General features: G+C 41.7%; 1 pseudogene; it reads left to right on the top strand.

Moving 5' to 3' along the window:
- The first annotated feature begins 1507 nt into the window (after positions 1 to 1507).
- On the top strand, positions 1508 to 1721 carry LOC134612503 (ubiquitin-like protein 5; annotated as a pseudogene).
- The last annotated feature ends 6256 nt before the right edge of the window (positions 1722 to 7977 follow it).

Below are 7977 nucleotides of genomic sequence, written 5' to 3'. Positions count from 1 at the left end.
TAGTCTTTAATGTCTTTTGGTGGGTTCATGGGCTCCAAGCCCCTATCTGATGTCTTATTGTGCTTGTTTGACATATATATATATATATATATATATATATATATATATATATATATATGTATATATATATATATATATATAATATATATATATATATATTTCAAACAATATATATATTGCTTTCAGTGTCACTGTTCTTGTCACTTCTTATATATTGGGGTAAGTGCTTTTGCTGTGTTAAGGGCATTTTACCTTGATGAAGGGTCTGCAACCCGAAACGTTTGTGTTCTGCATGTCCTTCATTAAAAGTACAGCATTGAGATGATTCTAAATCTTCATGACTGTGCTGGTTCTTTTCTCTTATTTTGATTTTGCATTAATTATGCCACTATTAGAACCATAATGGACTGTGAATGAGTTGCACAGAGGTTAGTCAAGTGACTTTTCCAAAGCGTTATTTTGTGGCTACTATTTTTTGATACTGTAGTACCAGAGGCAAACTACAAGCCATGGGGCCTCGGTGCGAAAATTGCCCTGCCCCCCCCTCCCCATAGGTCTTCCCCCCATAGATCTACTTTTCCACCTCCCCCCACACACATGCAGACAAACAGATATACATGCAGACACACACACATATACAGAGACACACACACACATACAGGCACACACACATACAAACAGACACACATATACACACACACAAATACATACACACAGACATACACACACAGAGACACATACACACACATACAGAGACATACATACAGACACACATACACTAACACACACATACATACATACAGACAGGCACACAGACAGACACATACATACAGACAGACACACATACATACAGACAGACAGGCACACAGACAGACACATACACACATACATACAAACAAACACACACACACAAAATGTTTAAGTCACCCTCCTGTTCCCTACCTTTTAGGTGCAGGAGGGTGATTTTCCCTGGGGTCCAGAGGTGGCTCAGGCTGATGGGAGTCAGAGTTCCCACTCTGACTCCTTCTCCTTCCTCCCGTACGGCTCTCCCTGATAGCTGGGAGGAGTGACCGGAGCAGTTACTTCCTCCCAGCATCTAACGTCATCACAGGGGGCCCGGTCGTACTGTTAAAGTGCCGCAGAACTGACCAGGGCCCCCTGGATATTCATTGTCATCAGGTGCCCCATGCTGTTAGGGTCCCCTTGAATGAGGCCCCGTCAGTTACACTGTGCGGGCCAGGGCCACAACACATGGCTGCAGGGATTGCAGGGGTCCACGGGCGGCCGGGGCCCCCCGGAGTGACGGACCCGGTCGCAGCTGCGACCCCTGCTACTGTGGTAGTTCCACCAGTGTGTAGTACCTTTCTCCTCAATTTTCAACTTATAATCGTCTCAGAATGAGTGAGTCCATTCATTGTTCCTTTTGCTTTGTGAAGCATACCATAGCGTTATTAACAGCTTAAGCTACGAATGTTTGTGAGGGAGAGTACGACAAGCAAGGTCTATCATGATTAAGGTTGTTTGTAATGACCGTCAGGGGAAGAATGTTGGAGTAAAGTGCAACTCAGAAGACACAGTTAGAGATATGAAGAAGATAATCACATCCCAAACAGGTATGCCAAGATCAACAGATCATTACATTAAAGAAATGGTACACCATCTTCAAAGACCATGTGATGTTATATGATCATGAAATTCATGATAGGATAACTCTGGAGTAGAATTACCATTTTTTTGTCTTCTCTACTGTGTAAATCCGTATTCACCCTATCTATTGGAATAATTTTCATTTCCTGGACCCCTTCCATTATGGTCTGTCAATTAAGCTATTAATTGCTGTAAGTTATCCATTTTCATTCAATAAATTGTCCATTTTATTAATAAGATGTTTTGATTTTATAGTTTAATAATACTTTTACTTATTTATTTTGTTTTTCATTTTAGTTGTTTTGCCCTGCCTGAGTAGTGTGGTGTGGCTACCTCTTCAGATGCAGTTGGTATAAGCAGAGTGGATACTGCTTTTTTTCCCATACAGAAAGATGCTCACTCATGCTACAGATTGGATGTGTGGGAAAGCTATGTTTTTTGGGTTTTTTTTTTGTGCAAAATAGATACAGACAGGCTTACAGTGCCACAATAGCAAATTGAAGCTTTCTAGAATAGACATGAACATGGCATGTGATATAACAGCAATTTTTTTTCTTTAGTAATACAGGCTAGATAAGCATGGCTAGGTGTAGGTTATAAAACAGAAGTCACGTAATACTAATACTAATACTAACTGCCATGCAGAGGAGATACTGCAAGTGAATTGTAACGTGCTATCATATGATGTCAAATCAGGCTAACTATACCACTGGAGCTTGACTAATGAGATAGGAGTGTACATTATGGTAAATAACATATTAATAACTAAAAGAGAAGAGGAAGAAAGAAAACATGGTAATGCTTGCTAAATTTGGGCTGCAAATGCCTGAGGAGGGGAAAAATGGCATCCATAAATGGCTAGACAGCACCTACAGTATGTTTTCAGGGCTGCACAATTGGACATGTCAAGAGTCAACCTATGCCCAGTCTTGGGAGGCAGTCCATGGGACGAAGGTAGTCACTGCATGTAGTAGCACAGTGGGTGCGATGTAATGGAACCCTCCAGCTCCATATTTGTGTGAAGGACAGTATCAACGAGACATGAACTCAAGCACTGAGATAGCCAGTCCTTTCTATTTTGGGAGAAGTGGAGGGTCTTGCTGGACTGTCGCTGCTGGCAGCTGAGTGCCCTCCGTCTGCGTGGGTGATGCATTGGGGCTAGGCCCTTGGTGGCCTTCACACTTGGCGGGTTATCAGTAGGCAATACTGGTGATTGAATAGAGGCTCTGCCCGTAAGAAGCCCTCTCATCCCATGGTCCTCTTGAGATTGACGGGGTGCAATTGCTGTGTGACTCTTCAGGTTAAGCGAGTGAAGATCTCTCCCAGCTGTCTCATTGACTGCTGTAGTATGTTAGAAGGATCCCTGTCATGCTGCTGTGAATAGCGCTTGTGTAAAGTAGACGTGTCTGCTATCTCCAGAGCTTATCATGCAGCTATGTGAACACCCTACGAGTGCAGGAGATGTTGTTGTGGTGTCTTGGTAAGTGACTCCAGAGGGGACTAGGATAAGGCTTCCGGTCCAGAGAGGGGGGTCTGCGGGGCCATAGTAGAAGTTCTGTTCCAGACCTGGTCAGGAGATCGGCTGCCTACCCTGGACCCCAGACCTCGCTACAAAGTAGGACGCATGGCCAGACAGCATAGCCAGACAGCATAGCCAGACAGCATGGTCTCTTGGGGCAGCAGCGTGGATGGGGAATCCCCATGTTACCACACAGGGGCAGTTCGGTTTTATTTTTTGTTTATTTTTTACTTGTTTAACTTAAAATACCCTCTGCTGCTCCTCCTCCCATTTTTTATTAAGGTAATATTGCAAAAGGAAAAACAATCAATCAATCATTATTAAAATAAGTTCTCTCACTTAATACTTTTTAAATACAAATATAATAATGCTATTTTGGCAACTCAGAATTGACATTGCAAAAATGCCTAAGCAATACTGTAGCATTTTTTGCATCATAGCACAATAGTAGGTGCCTTTTTCCCTTTTTGGCTGAACCGAATATTTCTCGGTTTAGTTTTCCATGGACAATATTGGAACAATCCTAACAAAAATGTATTTTCAGACAAGTGGCTCGGCAGAACCAGATTTATTTTGCCGAGAACAAGTCTATTGTGAGCTATATGTACACTCCACTTTTGTACCTGTTTGCATATGTACTGTGCTATGCAGTGGCGTACACGCAATCCATGGGGGCCCGGTGCGAAACTGATCCATGCCCCTCCTTCCCCCCACTCCTCTCCCTACAGACTCACACACACATACATACATAGAAACACACACACACACACACACTTAGACACATACAGACAGACACATACACACAGACAGACACACACACACACATACATACAAACAGACAGGCACACATATATACATACAGACAGACACACAAACAGATACAGAGACATACATACATACAGACACACACGCACAAGACACACATACACACAAAGACACATACATGCATACATACAAACAGACAGGCACACATACACACAGGCAGACAGACACACACACACATAAAGACAGGCATACATACATACAGGCACACATGCAGACAGACACATACATGAATACAGACAGACAGACACATAAGACACACATACATACAAAGACATACATACATGTATACAAACAAACAGACAGGCACACATACACACACACACAGACAGACACACACACACACAGACACATACATACAGACAGACATATACACACATACAGACACACATACAGACACATACATACAGACAGACACACACACAAGACACATACATACAAAGTCATACATACAAACAGACAGGCACACATACACACAGGCAGACACACATATTCACACATAGACAAACACACACATACATGCAGGTATACATGCACACAGACAGACACACACATCCAGACACACAGACACATACATACAGATGGACACATACAGACAGACACACACACACAAGACACACATATATACAAAGACATACATACAAACAGACAGGCACACATATATACAGGCAGACACACAGACAGACACACACACACACACACACACAGACACATACAGACAGACACATATGTACAGACAGGCATACATACATACAGACAGACACACATACATACAGACAGGCACACAGACAGACACATACACACATACATACAAAAAAACACACACACACAAAATGTTTAAGTCACCCTCCTGTTTCCTACCTTTTAGATGCAGGAGGGTGACTTTCCCTGGGGTCCAGTGGTGGCTCAGGTACTCTGACTCCCACCTCTGCCTACTCCCGCGCAGGCTCTGTGTATGCTGGGAAGTGTGACGTGCAGTCACTTCCTCCCAGCTTGTGATGTCATCACAAGGGGCCCAGTTGCGCTGTCAAAAGCACCCAGCGCTGACCGGACTCCATGACAATCCATCTCCATAGGGTGGCCCTGACAGCATGGGCCACCTGATGGACCCCTTGGAGGGCGGCACCGGCAGTTTGTCAGGCGGGCCGGGGCCGCAAAAGATGGCGGCGGGTACCCGGTCCCAGGGGTTCGCAGGGCGGAAGGGCGGAAGGGCCCCCTTAAGTGACGGGCCCGGTCACAGCTGCGACCCCTGTGACCGCGGTATGTACGCCAGTGGTGCTATGTTCTTCAACAAACTGAAAAAGTGGTAATTAATTGACCTAGAAAATGTCTCTATAGGACTGTACTAATTTGATAATGCAAATGTTACAGTTCATGAGACATAATTTTCCATGCAATGTTAGTTACATTTAGTGTTCAACCCTAATTTTTCCAGAACCGATACAGATTATCATTTGCCTTTCAGGCTGATTGCCAACATTCTGTACATTTAAAGTTTGAGAAAGTAACACAATTCCTACACAAATCTGGCATTAACTGAACATGTTGACAGCAATCACTCTCCTTTCACTCTCAGACAGCCAGTACACGCTGGGATTTGCAAGGGGTTGAAATCTCTTCAACAACAAGATAGGTACTGCTATACAAAAGGTCCGAACAAAATATAAAATATATATCAATATTTGGTAAAAATTTTGATAGAGTTAATCAGACCCATTCACAACACCTCCAGTTTGGTCAATTCCTTTAAATGTTGGTCCAATTTATGTAACGTGGCTACAAAGTTTTCTTTTAATAGTCCAGGAGTCTTAGTGAGCTATAGACCCAAATAAACTATGAAAATAGTCCAATTGACCAATTCATTACATTAAATTACCTGGTATTGTATCCATCCTTTCGGTCAGATATGAGGACTGTATGTTCTTCTGAAACCAGGTCAGATATTAGTTAATTTATGCATTTTGCCAGTAGCTTGATATACAGCTTGAGGTTAAAATTAAGAAGGGAAATTGGTCTTAGGTTTGCACATTGGGTTGCACAGGGACTTCCCTAGCTTGGGTAGCTTGACAAGCCTGTGGTCATATATTTAGGAAAAGAGAGGATGTCCTTGTTGATCTCATCCTCTGAGAATTACGCTACTAATTAGAAACTATTTTTTGTCAATCTTTTTTTTTTTTTTTAAAGCAATCAGGGGCATTACAGAAAAAAGAAGTGGGGTTGTATCAGTGGTTACAGAATAGAAAATCGATTTACAACAACATAAATACAATTTCAAATAACTGCCCCATTTTATGCAAATGAAGTAGTAACATAATATAGTCAAGCTATGCTCTGGTTTGGCGGATAAGTACAGGATGGTCAGTATGTCAGCTAAGTTGCAAAACATGTGGTCTAGTTGGTCAGAGTGTTTTTACTGACAACTTGTGCAATGCCAAAATATTGTTGAAAAAACTCAATAAAACTAAACAAAAACAGGCTACTACAGAGTGGTTGAGTGGTTCCACAAGGAAGGGTAAGTGTGGAAGGAAGCAGCTATAATTAACTATGGCATGAATGTGCTTCTTCCTCATAGGCACATTGTCACTTGTTGCTGTAGTGGTGAGCCTGTGTAATTGTGCTGGGATAACCCAGCCTTTCCCACACTCGCCTTTAACTGTAGGCCACTATTCGTTGTTGGGTTAAGATTGTCCGTCAGAGCTCGGAAAGCAATAGGCTGCTTGAAATTAACTTTTGTGCTGTCACTCCATGTGACTGCTCATTGGAGAAGTCAGACATGTCCCCCCACAGTTTAGCTTTTAAAGAAGGGGGCAATAGAGCAATATTAATATTAATCTATTAAAAACTAGAGGTAATAATAATGCCTTACATAAAATGTTTTTTCAAAAGCTATCATCCTCTCGAAACTTAATTTGATTAATTTGTTTATTCATGTTAACAAACACTATAACCACTACAGTACACTGTTGCCATGATGCCAGGAGTGTCCTGGTGCTCCCACTCATGTAAGTAGCCAGACCATATTAGAACATATGGTTATGTCTTACCTGGGGTCCACCAGACACCTCTCCCTATCTTCATGCAATAGCCAGAAGAACTGGAAGCTCCAACTTTATGTTAGCTCTCCTTCTGTTAGTCCTGCAGTGCAGGGCCAGATCATTGAATGATTTCTCTCAGCCAAAGAGCTAAGCCCTACACCTCAGGCTTATTTCAAGCATGGCATTTTCAGCACTTCTGTAGGCTGTATGGGAGGCTGCGAATTGTGCCAGTGGTCTCTAGGTCAGAAGTCAAAAAAATTCTGCAACAGTTTGTGTACTTACATGGGAGAGGAGGGGGATCAGAACACTCTTTACTTAAAATGGCATTGATTTACAAAGCTTTCCAAATGACATAGTGTTATTGTTAGAAAAAGGTTCCGAAGGATTTATTTACAGAAGTCACCATTAAAGTCTATAGGAATCTTGTAGAAAATTTGGAAAGTTTTTCTAACAGTATTGACATATTTGGAAATCTTAAATTAAATCGAGGCCTGTGTCAAAACAATGCTTTTATTTGTCCAATTAGCTTAGTAATGTTTTATCTTACACAATTATATGAGGATTTCTTTGGCTAGTGCTCTCTTAGCTCTGTGACCTTTTGTGCAGTTAGAAATGATTAGGTGGTCTGCAGAGGTGGTCAAAGATATTTTTCCAGTTGTTGTCGAGCTCTACATCTCTCATGAGGCTTTGCCCACCATAAGCCTATCAAAGCATCATGGAAATTGCAGATCTACAAGGGGTGGTAGTCCACCTTTGGACACCCTGGTATAATATGTCCTATTAATGCAAACAACATTCAATCGTATAGCCTCTGATCCTGCAAATGAAAAATACATTTATTCTCAAAGAATTTCTGAAATATATCATGCACATTATTTTCTTATGAAAAGTTATCATTTGTGTTTATTAATGTTTTCATATTATGTCTGTTTTGTTATGAGCACAAATTCTATT

This window comes from Pelobates fuscus, chromosome 5 (assembly GCF_036172605.1).
Source record: "Pelobates fuscus isolate aPelFus1 chromosome 5, aPelFus1.pri, whole genome shotgun sequence".
In the NCBI taxonomy this organism is placed as follows: Eukaryota; Metazoa; Chordata; class Amphibia; order Anura; family Pelobatidae; genus Pelobates; species Pelobates fuscus.
The sequence above is the reverse complement of the archived record's forward strand: the minus strand, read 5'-3'. Positions and strand labels throughout refer to the sequence as shown.